This window comes from Ornithodoros turicata, chromosome 1 (assembly GCF_037126465.1).
Source record: "Ornithodoros turicata isolate Travis chromosome 1, ASM3712646v1, whole genome shotgun sequence".
Classification (NCBI taxonomy): domain Eukaryota; kingdom Metazoa; phylum Arthropoda; class Arachnida; order Ixodida; family Argasidae; genus Ornithodoros; species Ornithodoros turicata.
In genome coordinates this window covers 1,309,830-1,333,484 of record NC_088201.1, presented here as the reverse complement: position 1 = coordinate 1,333,484, position 23,655 = coordinate 1,309,830, and the positions used below count along the sequence as shown (strand labels likewise).

The following is a 23,655-nucleotide window of genomic DNA, read 5'->3' as shown; positions in this document are numbered from 1 at the left end:
TTACTTGCTTCGGTTAGGTAAATTATCCCTTCCTATTTGCTTTGATCATGTAGCTATTCTCTTCTTATTTGCTTCGATCATATAACTACTCGCTTGGCATTTTGTCAGTTACATAATGATTCGGTTCGCCTATGTAATTATTCGCGTCTTACTTGCTTTGGTTATATTGCCACGAATCATCATCGCGAAACTTCCAGGGCAGGCACGAAACGGTACATCCCGGCGCATGCTGAAGAAGAAGCAAGAAGCTTCCAGACACATCGCCTGCTCTCTGGCAAACACACGTGCTGTTTCTAGACTTTTCGGCGCGACGCTTAAATGCTTATGCGCTCCAATCTGGAGCATTCTTTCTTTGGACTCAGTTGTGTTCAGAGAGCTATCACTCTTGTGTTTTGCTACCAAGTAGTCTAATAAACCGTTCGCTGTTTATTCGACGACTCGACGACCCATTTCGCTTCGTGACATTTCTGGTGGAGGTGCAAGGTATTCCTTGTCCAACGGCCTGGAAGACCAACTGCGACAAAGCAGAAGACAGCTTGGTCTGCCTGCAGAATTCGGTCCATTAGAACCCCCTAAACGCAAGAAGAAGATGACTGCGGAGACCAGTACCCAAGTGGCGCAACCTGTTGCCACGCCCATAGCCCCTGCACGGTCGCCGAAGACATTCAGCGAGGAGTATTACGACGACGTGGACGATTGGGTCGACCACTATGAGCGGATCGCCAAGTTCAACAACTGGAGTGACGACCAGAAGCTCGTCAACGTCTATTTCTCCCTGGAAGGCACCGCGAAGACATGGTTCGAGAACCGGGAGACTTCGCTCACGTCCTGGGACGTCTTCAAAAGCAAACTCCGCGAGGCGTTCGCTTTTCAACAACGAGCTGAACGCGCTGAACATCTGCTCCAGAGACGGATCCAGTTGCCAAACGAAAGCGTTACAGGCTTCGTCGAAGATGTGTTGCGGCTCTTCCGGCGAGCTGACCCCAAAGCGTCCGAGGAGAAGAAGGTTCAGAGACTCATGAGGGGCGTAAAAGAAGAAATTAACTGAGGGGCGTAAAAGAAACCGGAACCGACGACTCTGTTATAAGTGGTAGGTTGGCTAAGAAGCTTCGCAAAGTGCAAACGAAGTGGGATGAGCCTAACATCGGCACTGCTGGTGGACACGTCGTAACACCGACTGGCCGATGCACGGCAGTCATACAAGTGCATGACATCCAGTACGTCGTCAGCTTTGCCGTCTTGCCGAACTGCCCACGGGATGTAATACTCGGAATGGACTCTAGTTGAAAATGAAGCAATCATCGACTTTACAAATGGAGTTATCTCTTTTAAAACGCCGGAAGCAGCAGAAGACAAGTGGTGGGCACGAATAACCCCGGAGAAACGCGTAAACACGGACGTAACCGCCGTGACGACTCAGCACGTCAACCTGCCTCCCTTGTCGTCAGTCCTTGTGACCGCTACGTGCGAGAAAGCACCGACTGGCTGTTTGTTGGCTGAAGGCAACACGCAACTTCTCCTCAGGAATTGTGCCCGTAAGAAACGGAATATTCGAACTTCTGGTCACAAATTTTCGCCCGGAGCCACAACACCTGGTGAACGGCACGAAGATAGCCGTCATCGTAGACCAATACTCCTCCACGGATGTTTGGCTGATGGACAGCGCTCGCATCGCGGTCACCACGGAACACGAGGCCGAACATTTCGACGTAAACCCTCAACTCAATACAACTCAAAAGCAAACCCTTCTTCGTTCGGTTCGTTGGGTGCTTTTTACAAAGGCATTGCTTGATCTACACCGGTCCCTCATACGCCAGATGTTGATATATCATCTTCCTGTGTTGCGTAACCTTCGTCCCTTGTCCGAACAAGTGTTGGAAACCGTCCTTGCAAAGAGTATGAAAAAGTGCACATATCAACGCCAACTACCCCTTCGCTAGTGAGCGGACGGCACAGTCTCTTGGGCACTACGTGAGGCTCTCCCCTCGCCGTCACACATTCGGCGACCAGCATCCAGCTACTGCCAAGCTATTTTAGCTCACCGCATTCCCACCACCCTGCGCATGTAAATGTCTCTGGCTTGGCTTAGAAAAAGATGAGCTATGACAATTGTTCTTCGGCAACTCAGCCTGAGCATGCTTCATCCCGCTGAAGATAAAATGACTGACTCTACAACTCCCTGTGCCGTGCGTACGTTGAGAGAGGTGTAAGGCTTATGGCCGTTCTCTATTGTCACACAAGAGATGTGACTTACATTGGTCTCTGTGTCCCGTTGTTTCCCCCGCGTCCTCCCTTGACCTTGGGGACTTGCGGTCGCCCAAGGCCAATACGGAGCGTTAACCTGCTACGAGGGTGCCACGGAGGACCCCACAGGCTGTGGCCGAGCTATATTCTATTCTTATGGCGCTTCCTTCATTGTGTCTGGTCAGCCCATGATACACTGAACAGCGACTCTAAAACCGCCCTCCAAGCTCTGTACTGTACTCAGGGAGTATTCGTCTGCTGTCACTGTGGCGTTCCTAGGAATGAAGCTACTTGCGAGACGTGGCACGTCATGTACCGATTACGCACATTACGTAGTATACCCAAACGGATGCGAAGCCTAAGAAAATCTCATCTTCCTCGACCCACACGTCGCTCATCTACAGTCTTCGCCTCAACGTGGATCACATACTCCAAGTCTGCCCGAGGTACACCGTCGTACCCTTGTGTCACCGCTGGGATACTTACTCCACCGAAGAGGTTCTTGGGTGCTGACCTGGAGATCAGCTCATACCAGCGCCCTTGTGCTCTCGACTGACCACTCTCACACCCTGTGATGCTCTTTGTTTTGTGCATTGAGATTTTCTCCTGCACTGTTGCCTCTGGCGCCACGTTCTATGGTGATGCCTTCATCTATTCCATTTCAAAGTGGATAGTTTCCCTTTCTTTCTTTTCCCCCTTTTTTTTTTACAAATCAATCAACCTATCAGATCTTCGAATAAATCCTTTGTGTCAAATAAATGCTTCTTTTAGCCAAAGGTAGCTGTAGTTATATTGAATACCGAATAACGGCGGCAGGCGTGGAGTCCAGTAGAAGTAGATGGTAGGCAGGACCGGCCGAAAGGCCAGCAAGGCTCCTGGTTGGCCGACTGGTATGCATAATGTGTACAATGTTGCAATTTCATTGGTCGTGTGCCCAGGGTTGTGTGAATTATTTCAAACTATAGGCTATATGGGGAGCTGTTGGAGCCTGTCCAGGCCTCCACAGCTCCGCAGTCTCCGCGGCCCTAAGAAACATTACGGCGTCATAACCACGTGGTATTACCAGCCCCCCCCCCCCCACACACACACACAGCTCTCGCAAAATCTGTATCAAAATGCGTGTTACTGCGCACGGAGCAATCCGTGCCTCTCCATTGGTCAGACGCTACAGGAGTGTTCGGATTGGTTGCCAGAATTTGAAAACTGCACTTTGCGCTTCCTCGCCTGCGTGCTGCGTATCCTCTTTGCGGTTTCATTTGAAACTTGAACCACTCGAACGGTGGATGCCGGGTCGGCGGTGTCTTTCGTTGGGAGGAAAGTGCGTTCGTCGTCTTATCCGTGTATTATGGTGTCTTTGATCGTGTTGTACTGTTTTTCGACACAAGCATCTGTCTAAGAACAGCCAATCGGATTGCGCCGTCAGATTTGCATAGCGGTGACAAGAAAATCGGATTCATGAAGCAGTATCATTTTATGCTTGACGTATAGCAGGCAAGGACATGATGATCAAGAGATTGTGCGCAATTATGTGACAGTTGTTCGTTGTTGGGAATAGGCTGTGTCGATATACGTGTTTTACAGGTTTGAACTTTGTTGCAGTGTGCCGGGAAGCACTGCGCAATGGACTCAGTACGCTCTTGTGCATGTAAATGCGTCGACCTGCCCATTGAGTCATGAGTCCCATGAGCCATTGAGTGCCGCAAGTAGGGGGGGTGTGGTGTAGCATATCTGACCGGAAATCAGAAGACCCAGGTTCGATTCCTGGCGTCAGCGCCTCTTTTCCCTGAGTTGTTGCATTTCGATGATTCCGGGCGTATGAGGCTTACATGTTTGTGTCGTCCCTAAGTGTGGTCTGCCTCGACCAAATCTCGTTGTTTCCCGGATTTGTTCGTTTCTTAAAGTGGCCCTGCGTGTGTCGTTCTGCTTCCCGACACAAGTATCATAACAAATCTCTTTCTCGGAAGAATATTCCGGGAGTAAATGCGGTGACGATCAGAAGCACCGTAGCTGCGAGAGAAGACGTTGTACTGTCGTCTGTTTCTTGTTGGCTTCTGGGGGAAGAGCATCTTCTTTGACCATAAGGGGAACTACGCATAGCGATCCACGTTTCTGCAAAGGACTTGAGAAGAACGTAGTCGTGAAATCGTCAGTGACGGGGTCGGCGATACCAAGAGCGCCGGAGGGTCGATACTGCAGAAGTGGTCTTGCTGTTCATATGCCATGTATCAAATAAATGTATATCTTGGCCAAAATATGCCTTAGTTATTTTGGAATACGCAATAACGGCGTCCGGCATGAAAACCAGTCCAAGTAGATGACAGCCAGGACCGGCCGATAGGCGAGCCAAACGGGGAGGACATCATTCATAGCTTATTTCACATGCCCAGTGTTAACTGAATTACAATCCCAGGTGAAAAATGTCTGCCATCCTAAGTGGAATCCTTTCATAAACCACTTGGGGACTGGAGACATTTTTCACCTGGGATGGGCTCGATTAGGAGGAGTCGCTGTTCGTGTTCTAGGAACTTGGACCATCACGGGAAAATTGGAGTTTCAAGACCTTGAACACATGTTTTCTGTAGTCAATACTTTCACCTTCCATTTCGAAAACAAGCGTTTTAAAATGACAGCCGCGTAGTAAACTGGGCGTTGTTTCTCGGCTAGCTCTGCCGTCAGTAGGTGTCTTGCGTATACATATATACTTGATGGTACCGCGCACCCTGCACGTTTACTGGTGCTGCATTCGTTGTGAACTTCTCTGTGCACCGGCGTGTTGGCCAGAGTGGAACTGAGGGCTGCTTGATTGTCCTAACTGTACGAATGTTGACCCCCCCGGCCGCAGTGATGTTAGTTGTTGTCGTCTTGTGGAGTAATAGATGGGAATTGATGACTGTACATGGTTCATTTTGGAAAGAGTTTCTGCGACGCGATACATTTTTTTCGAGACCGAGTGTCAATGGTTCGACTCTTAAAAATCACCTCACAGCACGCTAACGTTACATCATCCCGAATGGGGACGTACGCCATTTTTGTGGCACAGTAAGTCGATTAATATTTCTTTATTAAGATGCCCGCAAACCGCTCACACATGTGGTGCATTGCTCAAAACAATGAAAATCAAATAAAATGCCAATTAAAATGAAGCACTGCCAGCCGAAAGAAGAAAAATGTCTAGTTACGGATCAGCCATTGAATTCTATAGTCATACACTCTTAAAAATGAACTTCACCGCATAGCACGCTGCTAACCAACCATAATCTCGAATGATACCGTTATCTGCCCTGATTTGTTGAAAACGGGAGGCGTACGCCTTTTTTGTGACAATTATGAATAGCATAAGTGTCACAAAAAAGGCGTACGCCTCCCGTTTTCAGCAAATCAGGACTGGTAACGATATCATTTGATTATGGTTGGCTAGGGGCATGCTATGCGGTGAAGTTTCTTTTTAAGAGTGTGGATACGAATGAACCGAGGAAAGACTCGTTTCGACCTTTCGCCCCCCTCCCCCCGCACTCGAAAAAGAGCCACTCCCTATTTGTGGAAAGCCTTTTTGGCATAAGTGTTCCAAAAAGGTGTACACTCTTTGAAATGAACTTCACGGCATAGCACGCTCCTAGCCAACCATCACCTCGAATGATATCGTTATCTGCCCTGATTTGTTAAAAACGGGAGGCGTGCGCCTTTTCTGTGGCAATTATGAACAGCATAAATGTCACAAAAAAGGCGTACGCCTCCCGTTTTCAACAAATCAGGGCAGACAACGATATCATTCGAGATGATGGTTGGCTAGGGGCGTGCTATGCGGTGAAGTTCATTTTTAAGAGTGTACGTTTTAACCAGTCAGAAGGACGCCATTCGGGAACGTTGTTTTTAGAGCGCCAGGAAGACGTTATATTTGACGGATGTGGTACGTGGCAGCATTAGCAATTTGTACGCCACAAAGAACCGACTGTGCTGGAGCTCCACACTGACTGCCGGACATTTCCACAGTTTATTGCCAAAGAAAAAAAAGAAACACCAGTCTTCGGCAATTATCGCTATATATATCCAAATGCCGTCTGTCCCTCTTTCAACATATGGCTGATCGTTCCTTTTGCAACGGGTGACGGACGTTGCCAGACCATCAGCTATGGTCCGCTCAGGCTATCGATACAGCGAATGCGTCTCACCTCTGGTCATCACCACCGTCATTGCATTCAAACATTCCACACCCGTCTTGTCTGTTAATCGCCGACCATGCTGTACAACGTTCCTGCTAATAAAAGATACAATCATGTTCATAGGGCGTACACTCTAAAAACAGAACTTCACCGCATGGCACGTTGTGCGCCAATCATTGCCGGTTATCTGTTTTGATTCGAGGAGAATGGGAGGCGTACGCCTTTTTGTGGCAATTACCATATATCCAAAATGTCACAAAAAGGCGTACTCCCCTCATCTCTCCTCGAATCAGAAGCGACAAACCTATCATTCGTGGCAATGGTTGGCGCGCTATGCGGTGAAGCTGTTTTTAGAGTGTAGCTGCCGGTTCCTTTATGAGTTACAATTTGAACAATGGCTGAGATCATCCGTGATCTTATTGAAAAAATTTGGAACCCGAGAAAGGGACAGAGGAGGGACGACACGACACGACACGTGTGTCGTGTCGTCCCTCCTCTGTCCCTTTCTCGGGTTCCAAAAATTTTTTCACCATGTATCAACTGGCCTGCACCCTTGCCCTTTTGCCATTACCGTGATCTTATTGCCGGAGGACTGTCGTTTGTCTCTCGAATAAGCTGGACGTTTCTTTCCAAGCCAATTGGTGAAGCATTCATAGCGGTTTCATCAACTCTTTGAAAGGTCTTTCTTGAACGATTTTCCGTCAGGTTCCTAAAATATTCTGCGACTTGTGCTACATTTCCAGTTTCATGTTACCCAGCACCTTAAAACGTTGGCAATCGAAAGAATCGCTGCTTCACGAGGAACCATTCTGAGACGTCTCCTGACAATTCCCAGGGAAAACTTGTTTAATTGGCGGCACGCTTACCTTGTATAAGAATCGATATACGTGTATTTGTATTTATTTCTTCGCAGCAGCTCAAGTTATGCACCAGGATTCAGTCCAGATCTTTGTCGTGCCGTTATGTATTACATACTTGTTCTAATCTTTTGATGCTCGACCCGTCGAAATAAATAAATGGAGACTCTTTCCAAGCTTTTTATATGGACCACGACAATTGTCCTTTATTATTAATAAGCCCGAAGGTGTCGCGAAATATACGACGGTCATATCTTCTGAGGACCGTCCAATCCGAGATTTTTATGGAGGGACGCTCTGACCATTCTAATTCTACTAAGTGCCACCGGATGAAAACAAGAGAGATCAGCGAGACTTGACTTTCAGAGAGATTTGCTGAGTCATACATAAAAGCTCGCATGTACTAAAGATTTTTTTTTTTCAGAGGTGCACCAGTGGCTATTTTTCTGTCTGTCGCGTTTGCGGAATTTTTGTGTGACGAAAAAACTGTATTTCGTTGTCCAGTAATTGGCAACGCGGTCATTCGATTACGCAATTCCAATAGACCGAAAGGAATGCATTATCGGTCGCGAAAGAACAACAGTTTTAAACGACGACGCTTTCATTGAATTCTGAACGGTTGCGAAAGTGTAGTTGACTGCGGTAATCTTTTCTGACGCCAACTTGAAGGCTCATTAGCTACATTTCAAACGGGTCTTGTTTACGGCCAGGAAAGATTTCCGCCAACAACAAATTGATACATACAATGAAAGAGCGTGGGCTGGTAGAACTTTAAATGAGCATTATTTTATTCGGTACCACCGCAATATGGAGTCTAGAAGTGCGCACGAAACTCTCGCGTAAAGTCAAAATATCGACAAAAAAAAGAAAAAGACTCAAATATCTCTTCCTTAATGAGATACTTTTATGATTCCGGCGTCATAAAGAGTCCTTTATACAGTGAGACGCTAAATTGGATTCCCACGGCTTAAGAAAGGGCTATTTAATTAACACCCATTTCTTTCTCCAGGGGGTTTTCCGAGAAGAAAGTTTTCCATCGATCCTCGGGTCTCCTGTATAACGTTACTAAAAAAAGAAGCGAGTGTGCAACTTTTTGGACGAACGTTCGAGAGGAATGAAAGGAATGTGGACTCACCTGAGAGGCTGAAGCGGCACTGGTGGGGTTTCTGCTACGGGCCGGAACCTCCCTCCGATTGTCACATGACAGAGGAGGCGGATCCTCTCTGTCTCTCTCGCTCTCTCGTTCTGTGTCTACCCAACAGGATTTGGAAAAATAAAGAAGCTTCTTGCGGTAAGAATGGTTCACCTCGATTACAAGTCTCACGCTCCGCCTGTTGGTATACGTGTTAAGACTAGCGGTCCTTTGTTCCTCCTTTGTCCACAATCAATTGCAATACAGTGAACCCTCGTTATTATGACCACGGTCGTTCCCGAAAATTTTGGTCATAATGCGGAATTGTCATATTAACGGGGGAGATTTGCAGAGGTTTCACAGCATTCTTGTCCCAAGAGTACGGTCGTTAAGCGTGTATGTCAGATTATCGGGGGTCATATTAACGAGGGTTCACTGTACATGCAATGGTAATTGTAATCAATGAGATGAAACGATCGATAGACGCGCAATAAATACTGTGAAAGCTTCTCGGGTACCATTAAATTCTGGATCATAAATTGAAGATGATGGGCTTGTGCTCCAACCAACTGTCTACAGCATATAGATGGGTAGAGAAGTACGAAGGGAGTTGCCTCAGGACAGGATGAACTGTTCTTCTTCTGGGCACTGTCCTCATCATTTGGCATCGTATTTAAAGGGTTAGGTGTGACGCTACCTAACCCTTTGAATAGCATGCCAATGATGAGGACGGTACCCAGAAGAAGAACATTCTCTGTTCGAAATATCGGCGGCTCCTGTCCTGAGACAACTCCCTTCGTGTCTATATACAGCATAGTTTTTCGAGTGCCTTTAAAATTGGCCCGATTTTCGCCAATATTTGCAGCACATCACCATTGGATAGAGACATTTTTTGGGCGAGACAAAAAAAAAAAAAAGAAGACAAAGTGAGATAATGCACGTGGAGAGGTTTCTAAATGACGGCGTCCATTAAGAGGAGCTCCACAATGGGATTAGTAGGCCATTTTCACTGGAAAGGGAGCCCTTTCTAGAACGACCTTTTGTTTCTGCAATTCCCGAGGACGATTGCAAGAGCATCCTCTGGGAGGCGCCATCGATCGCTTTCTGTCCATCATCCTTTCTCATTATTTACCATATGTCACATCCCTTTTTGTAAAAAAAAAAAGAATGCATCACCTCTTTGGTGGCCGTTCTTTTTAGGACAATTTTCCTCTTCTAGAAATGCTGGGTTTTTCACAAATTTCCAGTGACACAGGATGTTTGAATTGGATATTCTACGACGGCTGTTTTCCAGGCAGTACTTGGCAATTTCGGTAGAGATTTTTTTTTTTTTTTCGTTTTCTCCCCAGCATCGACCGTCAGTTCAAAGGACAGAATGAACTCTTGATTGGACCTTTTCACGCACTGCATCTTAGATGAGTGCACATTTCTTGGTCCAGTACATTTCGTCATTAACAAGTTCCCCCAACTTGCTTGAAAAGCAGCCAATTGAGGGACGTGTTTCATGCATGAAAGAAAGGCGTTAATTTTAAGGGCGCGGTGAAAGTCTTGGTGTGACCCTCATCTCGTCTTTTGTTTCCTCCTTTAATCCCCCTTTCTCGAGGAATGTTCAAAAATTCCATTTTGGCGCACAATGATGGAACGAGGTGAATGACAAACAACCTGCTTTTAAAGGATTCATGAAAGTTCCTAATAAAGGGCATTTTCCTTCCGAAATTACGGCAAACAAAAAAATACCATCTCTTGGTCGGAAATTGTCAAAACTACGTATCGGATGGGGTCAAAGAAATCCTTTGACGTCCGTTACATATTTAATCGTCGTCAGCTTTTTCGGTGATTGTCAGGATGAGAGATCATTATTGGAACGGCCAGTTTCCCGAACGATCAGAAATCGCGCGCAGCCCCATTTCAAGAAACCCCTTCATGTGTTTTTACCGCGAACAATGTATTTGTGTTTTCTCTCTGAGGTAATGGTGTTTTAACTGGCTCTCAAACATGCAGTGAGGTACATCACATACTGAATTCACCTCATCTGAAATCTTGACGATGTGGAAATACTTTTCCGAAACGCGGACACCCACACACATAAATGGGATGATGATGTGATGGGTGATTACCGCCGGCGGTATACTGCCTCATTGCTCTTGCGGAAGGGGTGATGATGAAGGAAAGGTGTCCTATTCCATTAGTCCAGTGCTGAAGAGGAACAACTCGTAGGCCTGGCATCTCATGTGAAACGCGGAATGCTTGCAAGAATTTATTTGCGAGTGTCCTCTCCAAAGTCTGTATGGAGATTTTCGGCTACTAAAAAGTCCCATTTGCGCCGGGAGCAATTTTTCATTTCATATTTGCTTCGTGTCCCGCAACTAATTGTATTGGAGTGGCTCAATTGGCTTTCTATCCGTGGAGACTAGTCCGTCTGATACACGAGCATTTTGCCTCTATTTGCTAATCGAGCGTTTATGTCCTCCACTGGAGACGCGCACCGACCCTTTACCATCACATATTTTCGTCGTTTCGACGCAAAAATGAAACTAGAAAATGTCAAACGACGAAATGCCCAAAAGCATGACCTTAAAAAAAAAAACTCAATTTCACAAATATATATTTTACAGCTATCTACAGATGTACTTTTAACGGAGGGACTCATCCGCTCGGGCGATTGTGGGGTGATAAGGACCCACCCGGATGAATTTAGTGGACGATAGTTGCATCGAGTGTCGAAGCGCGTTTTTTTTCCTGGAAAATGTTTCACTGGAAGTCTCGACACGTAAAATAGAGTATCATTGATGTCATCACGCGTCATTCCTGCCCATGTATTTGCAAAAACAGGCAAAGGGATTCCATTCTGTCTATATTTGCTCTTCACAAACACGTTCGCAAAACTTGGTGAGGGGGATCGGCGATACCTGCACAAAAACTTGACAGTTGAAAAACGATGCGACAGCCATCGTCTTGATGCATGCGCCTATATACGTCTCAGCCGCACAACGCTGCTAAAACAAGTCGGACAAGCTCTGCAACGAAAGTGAACAGCACGAACGAAAGTGTTGCCCATTATTGTGTTCCTCGGTCCGAGAGGTGTCTTGGACTCATATTTCGCCAGATATGGAACCGAACAACTCGCTTCAAATAAACGGGTTCGCATCGACTACCTTCTCTTCTCCAGACAGATAGATATCTATTGGGCCCAATGAAAGACTTGAAGCAAACTAGATATGAAATCGCATAAGGTGGAAAGTTGGTAACTTGACATGGCACACAACAACACGGACGAGCTCGGCTGCTGTGTGTCTCAGTCTTATCCTTTCCTGTCAAAATAAAGAGATGCATGCCGAACTTTGCATTAATCCCGTAGGACTTGCAGCTAACGGAAAGCCAACTTCTGCAGGGTAACGCCCGGTGGCGTAATTGCAAAAAAATTACCTCGTTGGGTGAGCAACTGAGCATTCACCTATTCCTTTCCAAACGAAGGAGTTTCGCAAAATGTCAGGAGGAATCATGCAAGACATTAGCTGAGACGTCGTGCTGGCGTCGTGAAAAAAAATAGTGTTGGTCCACGACTTCTGGCTTAGAGCTTCGGAACTGTTATGGTCGTTTACGTCAGCACGAATAACCGTTATTTCTGATTGATTTCCCCCCTTGTTTCATTTAAATGGGTGCTATCAGTGCGCTACCAAAACTAAGTAACGAAATACTGTTACCCCACAGAAAATTTACGCAATACTAGCGTCGCTACAAATTTGAAAACGTAACGCGATACCACTACCAAATAAAAGTAACGTAAATACTATGCCGCTACTTATCCGCTACCGTACCCTTCTCTATGCAACACCTTACTGTAGGTATCTCGTTGCCGAGTGTGTCTAAAGACGGTGCAATATTTAAGTTCCCTCACATAGCTGGCACGCATTATAAAGTTAACCACGACCTACAGGGTGTCCCAATATACAGGGTGTCCCAGAAAACGTGTCATTGAATTATAATAATAAAAAAACTACGCGACCTAGAATCATGCGCATTTGTTCTTATTAGGTTTTTGCCAACTCCTGATATCAATGTCATGTATCGTAAGTTTAATTACGTAAATATTTGCGAACTGAACTCGGAAATTTGCCAAGTAAAGGTCACTTTTTTACCACACCAATATGAACAGCGTGCCGAATTCACTCGAATTCATGATAAGTGACAGTGATATTCACGAGCTACGCCATCGGAAAAAATAGCCGAACATCATGCTTTTCGGAGCAGCGGACCATAACGCGCGATGACTTTTTGAGCGCAATCGCACTCAGTCCGACGAAAGGAGGTTTCAAAGCCAGCCCACAGAGTGATAGTAGAAAAGTTCCTAAAATTGGGAGAGGGAAAACATTATCCCAGCGAAAGTCGGACGCGATAAGCCATGCCTGTGTTACCTCTTGCTGCGATGCCGGGGTGGGCTGGGTTCCCAACCTCCTTTCGTCGGACTGACAAAGATTGGGCAGAAAAATTCATCGCGCGCTATCCTGTGGGAGCCCCGTAGAGCAGTGTTTCCCAAACTTTTGGCGGTGACGGGCCCCCGGAAGCGATGAGAACCAATTCACGGACCCCCCCCCCCCCCACACACACACACACCGTCACAGCCAGTGCATAACCAGCAACCTCGTCAGCTGCTGCGTGCTTTCGATACAGCTTCAGAAATGATTCCGGACTGGTTTCTTCTTCTTGTTTGTATGTGTATGACGCGGACAAACGTGCATCGCAGGACTTTTCTATCAGAAATTTGAAGCTAGCCGTTGAAGCATGCTTGTAGCAATTTTGGAAGGTCTGGGTGATTGGAAGTCGGGCGGCATGTACGAGCGCTTGTTTGTGGGGACGAAAATCCTCACTGAAATGTGAGAGGCGGTCGCGGACCCCCACGGACACTCTCGCGGACCCCCAGGGGTCCGCGGACCACACTTTGGGAAACGCTGCCGTAGAGCATGATGTTGGACTATTTTTTTCGATGGGATAGCTCCTGAATATCCCTGTCAATTATCATTAATTTGAGTAAATTAGACGCGCTCTTCACATTGGTGGGGTGACCTTTACTTTGCAACGAATGAAACTTATGTTAAACGACATTCACGTCAGGAGGTGGCAAAAACCTAGTCAGAACAAATGCCGTTGACTCTAGGTAATGTGGGCTTTTTTATTATAATTCAATGACACGTTTTCTGCAACACCCTGTATATTATTTCACATTGATCTTGACCTTGAGATGATGCGCATTTCGAACATAATTTAACGCACATAGCGCGTGTGTGCATTCAATAATTCTCCCGTCATAATGTTTGAAGCACAAGAGGATTTTTCTGTCCGAGATATCCGCGGATCCTAACCTCAAACAGAGATATCTGATTGATCAGTGTGATCAAGTGGCGCCACTACCATGATAAGCGACCAGACATCGAGTCATCAATAAGTGGCTACCATGAGGTGAAAACATCAAACAAATGGTATAATGTTTGCTCACGCCAGGGCCAACGCCGTCCTGTTGGCATACTGCACCAAAGCTCTAGGTCTCGCAGGAATTAGGAGTTAAAGTAGCATAGAAGTCATCTTTTACACCCCGTTTTCTTCCTATAAAACTTTTAAGTAGGCCAGTAAGATGTACCATGAGCAGTAATTCACGCCACAGAGTCAAGGGGGAAACAAATTGCACACATCAAAACCTTTAATGTTGTTGCCTACCCACTGCTTCCCTTACGAAGCGTTTGACTATAACATACGAAGGCAGAAAAATAGGCGATGTCAAGTTGCCGGTGATGAGTACACTCTAAATCGTTTCACACCTTTAAAGGTGTAAAATAGGTGTATTAACAAAGATCACACCCCTTTCACACCCTACAACTTTGTTTTGGAAGTTCCTGAGGGTGTAACAATGGTGTACTACACCCTCAGGTGAAATATGGTGATAAGTGTGTCGCCTGGGTGTAGGAAGGGAGTATGTCTATTTTCGTTCACATGAACAAAAGTAAATGTATACAACAACCGGGAACGGGAAGTTACATTACAAAAGTCCATGGTGTGGATTTACAACACGTCTACCATCTACAGATTTAGAAGATCTGTTGAGATAGTGCCTAAATTTCTTAAAACACGTTGCCCCTCATTGCAAGACAGAACAAATACATGATAGTGCTCATGATATATATACTCAACTGTAGTTAATGTTTGTATAAGAAAAATAGTATCAGAGTTAATAACATATATGCCTGTAATCTCAACGAACACGGGTAAGTCCTCCTCGGAAGATTCTTTGGCAACAACACAGCCAACAGCAAATGTGTTATCATTATCATCTGCACTTTTTACATAGAACTCTGAATTGCTTCTGGGGCATGTTGAAGTAGTATCTCCTTGGAACCATCAGTAGATGTGACATTTCTGATGAAGGGCTGCGACCACACATCCATTTGATAAAGTTGATGTCTTCTTGCTAATGAAAGGGTTATGTTCTTAAAATGTCGAGTTTTTCTAGCAACATCTTAAAATGCTGATGTTTCCCTTCGAAACGCATACACAATACAGCTAGGAGAGGACCAAACATCCTGATGAGTCGCGGATAATGAACAATGTAATGCATTTTACAGGGGTTATATATTTGTGGTACAACACTGCAAAGCCTTGAAAAAACGAACAAATCCAACGTTCTAAGTAATGAACATGCATATGGGGGAGGTGCCTGCTCATGAGAAGGTCTACAATTTCACGAAAAGCTATATACAGCTGCCATGCTTCATTGCTATGCACAGCTGCCACGCCATACATGATTTTCTGTATGTCGGCTGTGCATGTTTACACACATATTTAATCACCTTGATTTACATACATATATGGACCTCAATCTGATTATATGAAATTTGCTGGTAATTGTGAATACACGGTTACCAGCGGGGAGGGGGGGATATACGTATATTTCGGAAAGGTCAGCCTGACTGAAGGTCGGCTTGCTATTCCTCAAACAAAATATATCACACAGATGAAGTAAAAACAAGTATACCAGCATATTGCCACGAACCCAGCAGTTCTATTCGGCGTTACACCCTTTACACCCCAATTGCCACGAGGGTGTTAAAATACACCTTAAAAGGTGTGCGCCATGAACATTTTGATTTACACCCTTTAAGGTGTAAAACGATTTAGAGTGTAGATCAAAGAGTGATATTAAACGGTAGGAGCAACTTATTTATTTACACATGGTAACAAGGCTTTCGTGCACGAGGCTGCACTTCTTCAAGTTACAAAAATATGAACATGGTACAGGAACATACGTATATACAGTTGACGGGGGAGTTTTGGTAAGAGAAGGTAACAGTGTGATGGAAAGAATGCAAATGCAGGTAAAAATGAATAGAAGGGGTATCAGAAGCGCAACCTTCTTCTGATACTCTTTCGTTTGTATTTATGTTCTTTTCATTTTTACCTGTATTTGCATCCTTTCCATCACCCTGTTACCCTCTCATACCAAAACTCCCCCGTCAACTGTTCCTGTACCATATTTTTGGAACCTGAAGAAGTGCAGTCTCGTGCACGAAAGTCTTGTTACCATGTGTAAATACGAGGGGTGTTCATGTCAAACCGGGACTTTCATTTTTCGCAAAAGTAAAATGAACTTACAGGCGAGAAATTAGTTTGATTTTTCGACGTAATCTCCCGCTGGCACTAATGCACCTGTCCCAGCGTTTCACGAGGGCTTGGATGCCAGCAGCGTAGAAATCCTTACCGGCGCATAGCAGCCATCATCGGATCGCATTCTTGACCTCGTCGTCGCAGCTGAAGTGGCGGCCCCCAAGGAACGCCTTCAGTGGCCCGAAGAGATGGAAATCGCTGAGGGCGAGGTCTGGACTGTAAGGGGGATGTGGCAGCAACTCCCAGCCAAGTTTCATTAAGGTGCATGTCGTGAGATGCGCAGTATGCGGGCGTGCATTGTCCTGTAGGAGGAGGACTCCTTTGGTGATGAGGCCCGGCCGCTTCTGCTTCAACGCCTTATGCACATCCCTGAGAACCTGTCAGTAATATGCACTATTGATGGTGGTACCACTGGGCAGAACATCAACATGAACAACGCCAGCCTTGTCCCAGAAAACCGTGGAAAAACGTTGGATGTTCTCAGGAACTCTGACACTGGCTTTGAGCCGCCCCGACCGGGATCGTCCTGCACTGATGCACGGCCGTCTCGCCCCCATTTGCACCACTCAGACGCTTTGCTGCGGCTAAGTGTATCGTGGCGATACTGAGCCTCAAGTCTTCTGTGAATTTCAGATGACTTTACGCCTTCATTCACGAGAAACTTGATGACTATTCGCTGTTCGATGTGCGCGCTCACCTCGTTGTCGGCCATCTTGTCCAGCACGTGTCTTCTGTTTTGCACAAACTTTGCACCACCACGTGGTGAACGCGGAGGCTTGTCGCGTGTGAAAATGACGAAAAGGAAGTAGCGCGAGCCATTTGTACACTCAGGAGACAGAAAGTCCCGGTTTCACTTGAACACCCCTCGTAAATAAGTTGCTCCTACCGTTTGACTATACAGGGTGTCCCAGAAAACGTGTCATCGAATTATAATAAAAAACTACGCCACCTAGAATCACGCGGTCAACAGCATTTGTTCTTATTAGGTTTTTGCCACCTCCTAATGTGAATGTCATGTACTCCAAGTTTAATTACGTAAATATTTGCGAACTCAACTCGGAAATTTGCCAAGTAAAGGTCACTTTTTTACCCCACCAATATGAAGAGCGTTCCGAGTTCACTTAAATTCATGATAATTCATTGTGATATTCACGAGCTATCCCATCGGAAAAAAGTAGCCGAAGATCATGCTTTTCGGAGCACCGAACCATAGCGCGCGATGACTTTTTGAGCGCAATCGCTCTGAGTGCGACGAATGGAGGTTCCGAAGCCAGCGCACAGAGTGATAGTAGAAAAAGTAACAGTTCCTAAAATTGGGAGAGGGAAAGCATTATCCCAGCGAAAGTCGGACGTGATAAGCCGTTCCTGTTTTATCTCTTTCTGCGATGTCGGGGAGGGCTGGGTTTCCAACCTCCTTTCGTCGGACTGACAAAGATTGCGCTGAAAAATTCATCGTGCGCTATTCTGTGCGACCTCCGTATAGAGCATGATGTTCGGCTATTTTTTCCGATGGGATAGCTCCTGAATATCCCTGTCAATTATCATTAATTTGACTAAATTAGACACGCTCTGCACATTGGTGGGGTAAAAAAGTGACCTTTACTAGGCAAATTTCCGACTTAAGCTCGCAAAAATTTACTTCATTAAACTTACGTTACACGAGAGTCACATGAGGAGGTGGCAAAAACTCAGTAAGAACAAATGCCATTGACCGCATGACTCTAGGTGGTGTAGTTTTTTAATTATAATTCAATGACACGTTTTCTGGGACACCCTGTATACGAAAATCAACGTTTCATAAACTTTTCCTGAATCATGAGTTCCTCAGTAAGAGTCTACAAATGTGAGATCACCTCCGCATTGAAACATTTAAAGAGACAAAAATATCGTGTATAGCTTTTCCCTGAACATGTCAAACGCTCTCAACAATGAATTTCTTTAAGGTTAATCGCTTGCGTACCGCCGCCAAGCATTAATAAGCATGTTGGCGTAATGACTCCATGATAATATTATTAACCATTTTGTGTGGCTCATATACCCACAGTGTATGTAATGTGAGAAGATCACTATAGACCGAGTTCGGCAACCTGTGTAAGCTTAGGTAATTCTAACCCGCCAGAAATGCTTTACCTGAGGCACGGCACCTTAAAGAAACGGAGTGCAATGAATGACTATAGCGATATCTCATTATTGTGTTTCCGATATATTTCCGTATTCCTGTTTCAAAGGACACGACGCTTCGTTTATCTACACCGAACAATAAAGCGTTTGAAATGTGCTATCAACACGCTCACACTATATAGTTTTGCAACTGATTGTATGACGGACCTTCCCAACAACAACAACTTTATTCTAAAGATGAGTTTCATCGCCAGGGGCGATACCGCGTCGTTGCCGTAGCCAATATTATGCAGTGTGTTATACATACCTGTGCGTGTGTTTCGCAAATGGGAGCTCAAAAGTTAGAAAATGCGCAGAATAACACAAATTTCACAACAGAATAACACAATTTCAACATCCGAACGATAGAATTGCCGGAGAAGGATCGGTCATTGAAATTTAGAGGCATCATGAGGCCTCTAAATTTCAATGACCGATCCTTCTCCGGCAATTCTATCGTTCGGATGTTGAAATTGTAGAGTGTAGTCGGGTAAAACCTATTTGATGGTCAGCTCTGATCCCGTATGAAAATTCTTGCACATAGTGTGGAATATTCGTTTCCTTAGCAATCATTGTTCTCAAACTGAGCATGCTAAATACAATCGCAATCTGTTTTCGTTGCGATGTATTTAATTCATTATAGAGATCACAAAGATTTACATTTATTTTTTCAGCTTTACACTTGTTTATTTCGATCAAGTACAATTGTTCTATTTCAAACTTTGAAGTTTTCGTTTGTTGTCTTGATTGATGACTTGAGAATGCATCATATAATAATGTCTTATTATGGGTCGCTTGAATGTGTTGATTAATGCAATCGATATGTTGGCGCCGTATTTGTATCCGCTTCAGTAACTTGCACTTAGTTGCCACAAACTTGCGCAATCTCTTACTGATGTTTCCTTTCATTGCATGAAAATTCTCGGCGTACAAGAGAGTATTCGATGAAAATCGTCCTGTGGTCCACCACAGTTGATATGTTCGTTGAGTTTCAATAAGTGATGACACATCAGACCTTGTACAACAATATTGAACTTCTGCTCATTCGACATCGTTGCAAGAACTTGTAGAAGAAAATAATTGCGTTTCCGTGGTAGTAGAACATATCACGTGATAAGATTCTTTATGTACTTTCCATGTCAATAGTTAGATGTAATTTCAACAAATTCATAATAAATCGTGCGATATAGACCGCTTGTATATGATAATTTGATCTCACTGTTTTCTTGATGAATGCAACGCCATTTGCAATGATTACGATTACATCTGGGCTTGAGTACTTCAGTTCTTCGTTCGCCGACCTCAAAAACCCCTCCATCAATCCCAGTGGTCCTTCCGATGTTGATGTGCAGATATTTTTATAACTATTGTAGATCCGATATACAAATTCTTGCACCTTTAATTCTGTAATTTCTACCATATCTCCGAATACGACCATGTCTAGGACGTATTGAAATGGAGTGATAATGAAATCATTTCGCGGCTCTTCTTTTTCGAAGCAGTTTTCTATCACGCCTTCCCTTGACTTATGGTAACGAGTACAAAATTCGAGTACGGCTTTCTGTCAATAAGCTTAAAACTAACAGTACAAAGACTAAGGTCGTCTCATTCACTCGTAAAAAGAACGTTAGTATCTTTTCGTACGTGTGCGATGGTGTGATATGCCGAGTGAATACAATTCGTGATCTCGGTGTGACTTTTGATTCCAAACTGCATTTCCGCGAACATGTCAATGCGGCCAGGGCTTTCGCGCTACGCGTCCTGGGCCTTTTAACCTATAAATGTAAAGTTTTTGATTCACCCACTGTCTTTATAACGCTGTACAAATCTTATGTCCTCCCAAGACTCGAGTATGCGTCGGTTGTGTGGAATGCTCTGTGCGTCACTGATGTGAATCGCCTTGAAGCTGTCACGTCCTTCACTACTTTTTTCTACGGCGCATCCCGGCCTTTAAATTGTATGACTACAATGGTTTGTTGAAGCATTTCAACTTACGCCCACTGCATGCACGACGCATTATTGCTGATGATTTGTTTACTTATAAACGTGTACGTTCATCTATTGATTCTTCATTTGTCTTCCTCGAGCTGCGTTCCGCAATCCGCCTTCATTTTATGTAAAGAGTTTCTGTCCTTACGATCCTATTGTACGTTGCCAAATGTTGCTGAATTCAATTTCAATGTCATGTGACACGTTCTCTCCTTCCTTTGTGTCCTTTAAGAGAGGTATTACCATGTGCCTATCGTAACATCTACTACTCTGATAATCTTTCATGTCTGTTTTTGGATTTTTCATATAGTTTCTATGTAGGTTTCCTTTTTATTGTTCGCATCTTCTTTAGTTTTGTTCAATTATCTTGCTTTCTTGTACAGTATTTTGTATCTCATTTTAACATATGTGATGTTGTGTGCGCCAATACTAAGCCATATGAGGCTGTTCTTGGGCACCAATAAAACAATAACAACAATAATAATAATAATAAATTTGTCCATCTCTTCAATGTAGAGCCAATTGTCTGTTCTGTTTTCAAGGGTGCCTCTCTACACTTAATTAAAAGCATATCTATGCTCAGTTTATTGTTTAAAAGTGTGTTACGCTATCTGGTTTAGAATGTTATTAATACCCCGCTCGTGTTGCCGTGAGAATTATGGAAACTGATTTACAAAAACATGTGATGTGTAAGAAAAAACGTGTGCTTTCAATGATTCCATGTACAAGACCGCGCTAGAATCCTCCCTTCCCTAACTTGATGTTGGTCATGAGAGAACTGATGTTCTGAGGCTGGAACAACATTGAAAGGACAAACTTGTGCTTTGTATGTGTTTGTCCTTTCTATGTTATTCCAGCCTCAGAACATCAGTTGTCTCATGTTCAACAGTTGCTGCTTGCGTCGACCCCGTCGTATGAATTTGTGAATGAATGAGCAAAAATGTAAGAGTGAAAGGAGGATGAGTGAGAGAGAGTGGTTGATGTGTCCCTTCAGATGGACACACCCTTGGAAGTCGCTGTGGAGGTGTGTTAGCCCTGGACCGGTATTCCAGAAGATGTGGGTTCGAGTCCTACAGCTAGCTAACCTTTTCAGTGACTTTAATCTTTCATTGATGTTGGTGTTGGGTTCGTCGGCTTTCATCACACTTTATCTTCTGTGGTGTATTCTGATGTCTTACTGGCTATCGACCCTATTTAGCATCGTTCATCACCTCATCATCAGGACATATCTCATCCTGCCCATTGTGCCATGGGGTAGCGGGCCGCACCTTATGTGGCGAATTTCCCAATTCATTATCATTAATTTATTTGTTGTGGTGGTGGGGGTGTATTCATGCTGCTTGCTTTGTTTTGACCTCGTTTCAGGTATTCACTCGATTCATATTCTATGAGTTGGGAATTATGTATGCGTGATGTATTAGTTGTGTCTGTTGATTTTCTTTGTAGGAAACTTTTAAATATTTCTCACTTGCTTAGAAAATGACTGCCTGAAATAATTATTGTGTTGTATTTGTTTCAATAGGTGCAGCCAAAGAACTCCGGCTATTTTTTTCCCTAGTATACTTCACTGGCTTTGCACTGGGCTTTCAGTGGTGAGTTAGCTCACCCTGACGCGAGGAATCACGTGTTACGTGACCTTGTGACGCCATCCGCTCAAACGATGCCTGCCTGCGTGCTACTGATGAGGCCCAAGAAGGCCGAAACAGCTGTCCAGTACTGGCATGGCGACGTTTGACTTAAAAACATATGTTATACGTGCAGCCAGAGAGTTCCGGCTTGCACAGCGGTACAACCGCTTCTTCGTAGCCTTCGTAGCAGACGAAAGCAGCCAGTTGCTTCGGGCGCTAATAGATGGCGCCACAGTAGTCACGCCATTGCTTGCCTTCTGCGAATGCCTGTGTGCCTTTGCCTATGTGAGTGTTTTCGACATTTTTTGCCGCTGTGCTACAGTTCTCTGCAAAATCTGGAAAATCAGAGGGAAGACTTGTTCCGTGATTGAGTGTACAAACTGTAACAGAGATCTGATCGTGTGGGACGAAGCTGTTTGTTAAATTCACGAGCCGTCGCTATACAAATGCTGCCCGCGTTCGAGGCATTTTGCAATGCACGGGTTTCCACAAAGAGAGCAAAACAAGCTGATTCGACAAGAGTAGGTATAGAATCTTTAGAAGAAGGATTTCAAACCGGGAGAGTCAGCGTGGGTAAGTAATGCAGCTCTCAAAGTGGCGCAGCATTTCTGTGTGAGCCCCAAACTCCGCTGTAGGCGTTGGCTGCTGCTTGTGAGAATACACTTCCCCATAGTAGCAGGGGTCACGTTCCTTGCAGCTGAACGGTTCCGTGTACATGCCTTGTCAGTGCGTGAGCCCCTTGTTTGTCGCCTCTACAACCTTGATGAGCGGTGTAAAAATATGACTGCACCTCTACTCAAACCCACTTCATGTGCCTGTTGCCGCCAAAGTGGGCCCGAAGCGAGTCTCTGTATTACACGTTCTTCTCACTGTTTGTGTCGACCTGATGTCGGCCCTTAAAATTCATACACCATCGTTGCATTGGCACAGTACTACACAGACATGGCTGCTGTCAAAGAGCTTCGTTCCCTTTGCAAATTTTCTGTTGTTCTGCGGAGACTTTCCGTCTCCCTCTAGCTCGTTGATCATGTGGTTGTATACATCTGAAATCAACAATAAAAGTATGCTACTTCATAACGACAACATAACAGACATTACGTGCATATCCTTCTCAGGTAGTTGTACCGCAACTCTTGCGATAAAAAGCAAGAAATCACGATTTTACGATATTACATTATGAACGTACCCACAACGTAACGTATGCGCAACAAAAGAAGAGGAAAAAAAAACGCCGAAATATGTAGCAACTCGAGCATGGTGTGGCCGATCATCTGGGACGCACGAGGACAGAATAAATATCACTCTAAATCAAGCAAATGCACTCACCTGACCGTTGAAGCTTCGGCCAAAGCCTCGTGTCATCCTTCCATCCGGAATTCATTGCAAAAAATTTTAAATCGGAGAAAGCGTATCTGGGTTGCACCGCCGTACTACGTACGCCGTGCCAACAGGCAGCCGAAAGAGAAGGCAAGCAGTGGCGCGCAAGGTCACGTGCGCTAAGATGGCGGCGCCCAGATAACTCTGCTGTAAACGGTCTATATAATATGAAGGAATGAAAGGCAAACAACGAAGGGGGGAAGTAAAAAAGGGGCTATTACAATTTAAACTAATATAAAAGTATCGAGGGGTATGGTCAACGTTGCGGCGGAAGCTCCGCCTTCGTCAGGACAGAGATTAGAAGGGTGTCTTGAAGCTTTTGTACATATATGTTTGTAAGTCAAACGTCACCAAGCCAGTACTGCATGGACAGCTGTTTCGGTCTTGCTGGGCCATCAGTAGCAGTACGCAGGCAGGCAACGTTTGAGCGGATGGCGTCAGAAGGTCACGTGGCA

General features: G+C 44.8%; 1 protein-coding gene across 1 annotated transcript in view; it reads right to left on the bottom strand.

The window, feature by feature from the left end:
* Positions 1-23,297, bottom strand: part of LOC135396494 (uncharacterized) — a 36,125-nt gene extending 12,828 nt beyond the window's left edge. Inside the window, exon 1 of the mRNA XM_064627508.1 lies at positions 23,150-23,297. The gene's annotated coding sequence lies outside the window, so the exon portion shown is untranslated. The remainder of the gene's footprint in view (positions 1-23,149) is intronic.
* Between the last annotated feature and the right edge of the window lie 358 nt (positions 23,298-23,655).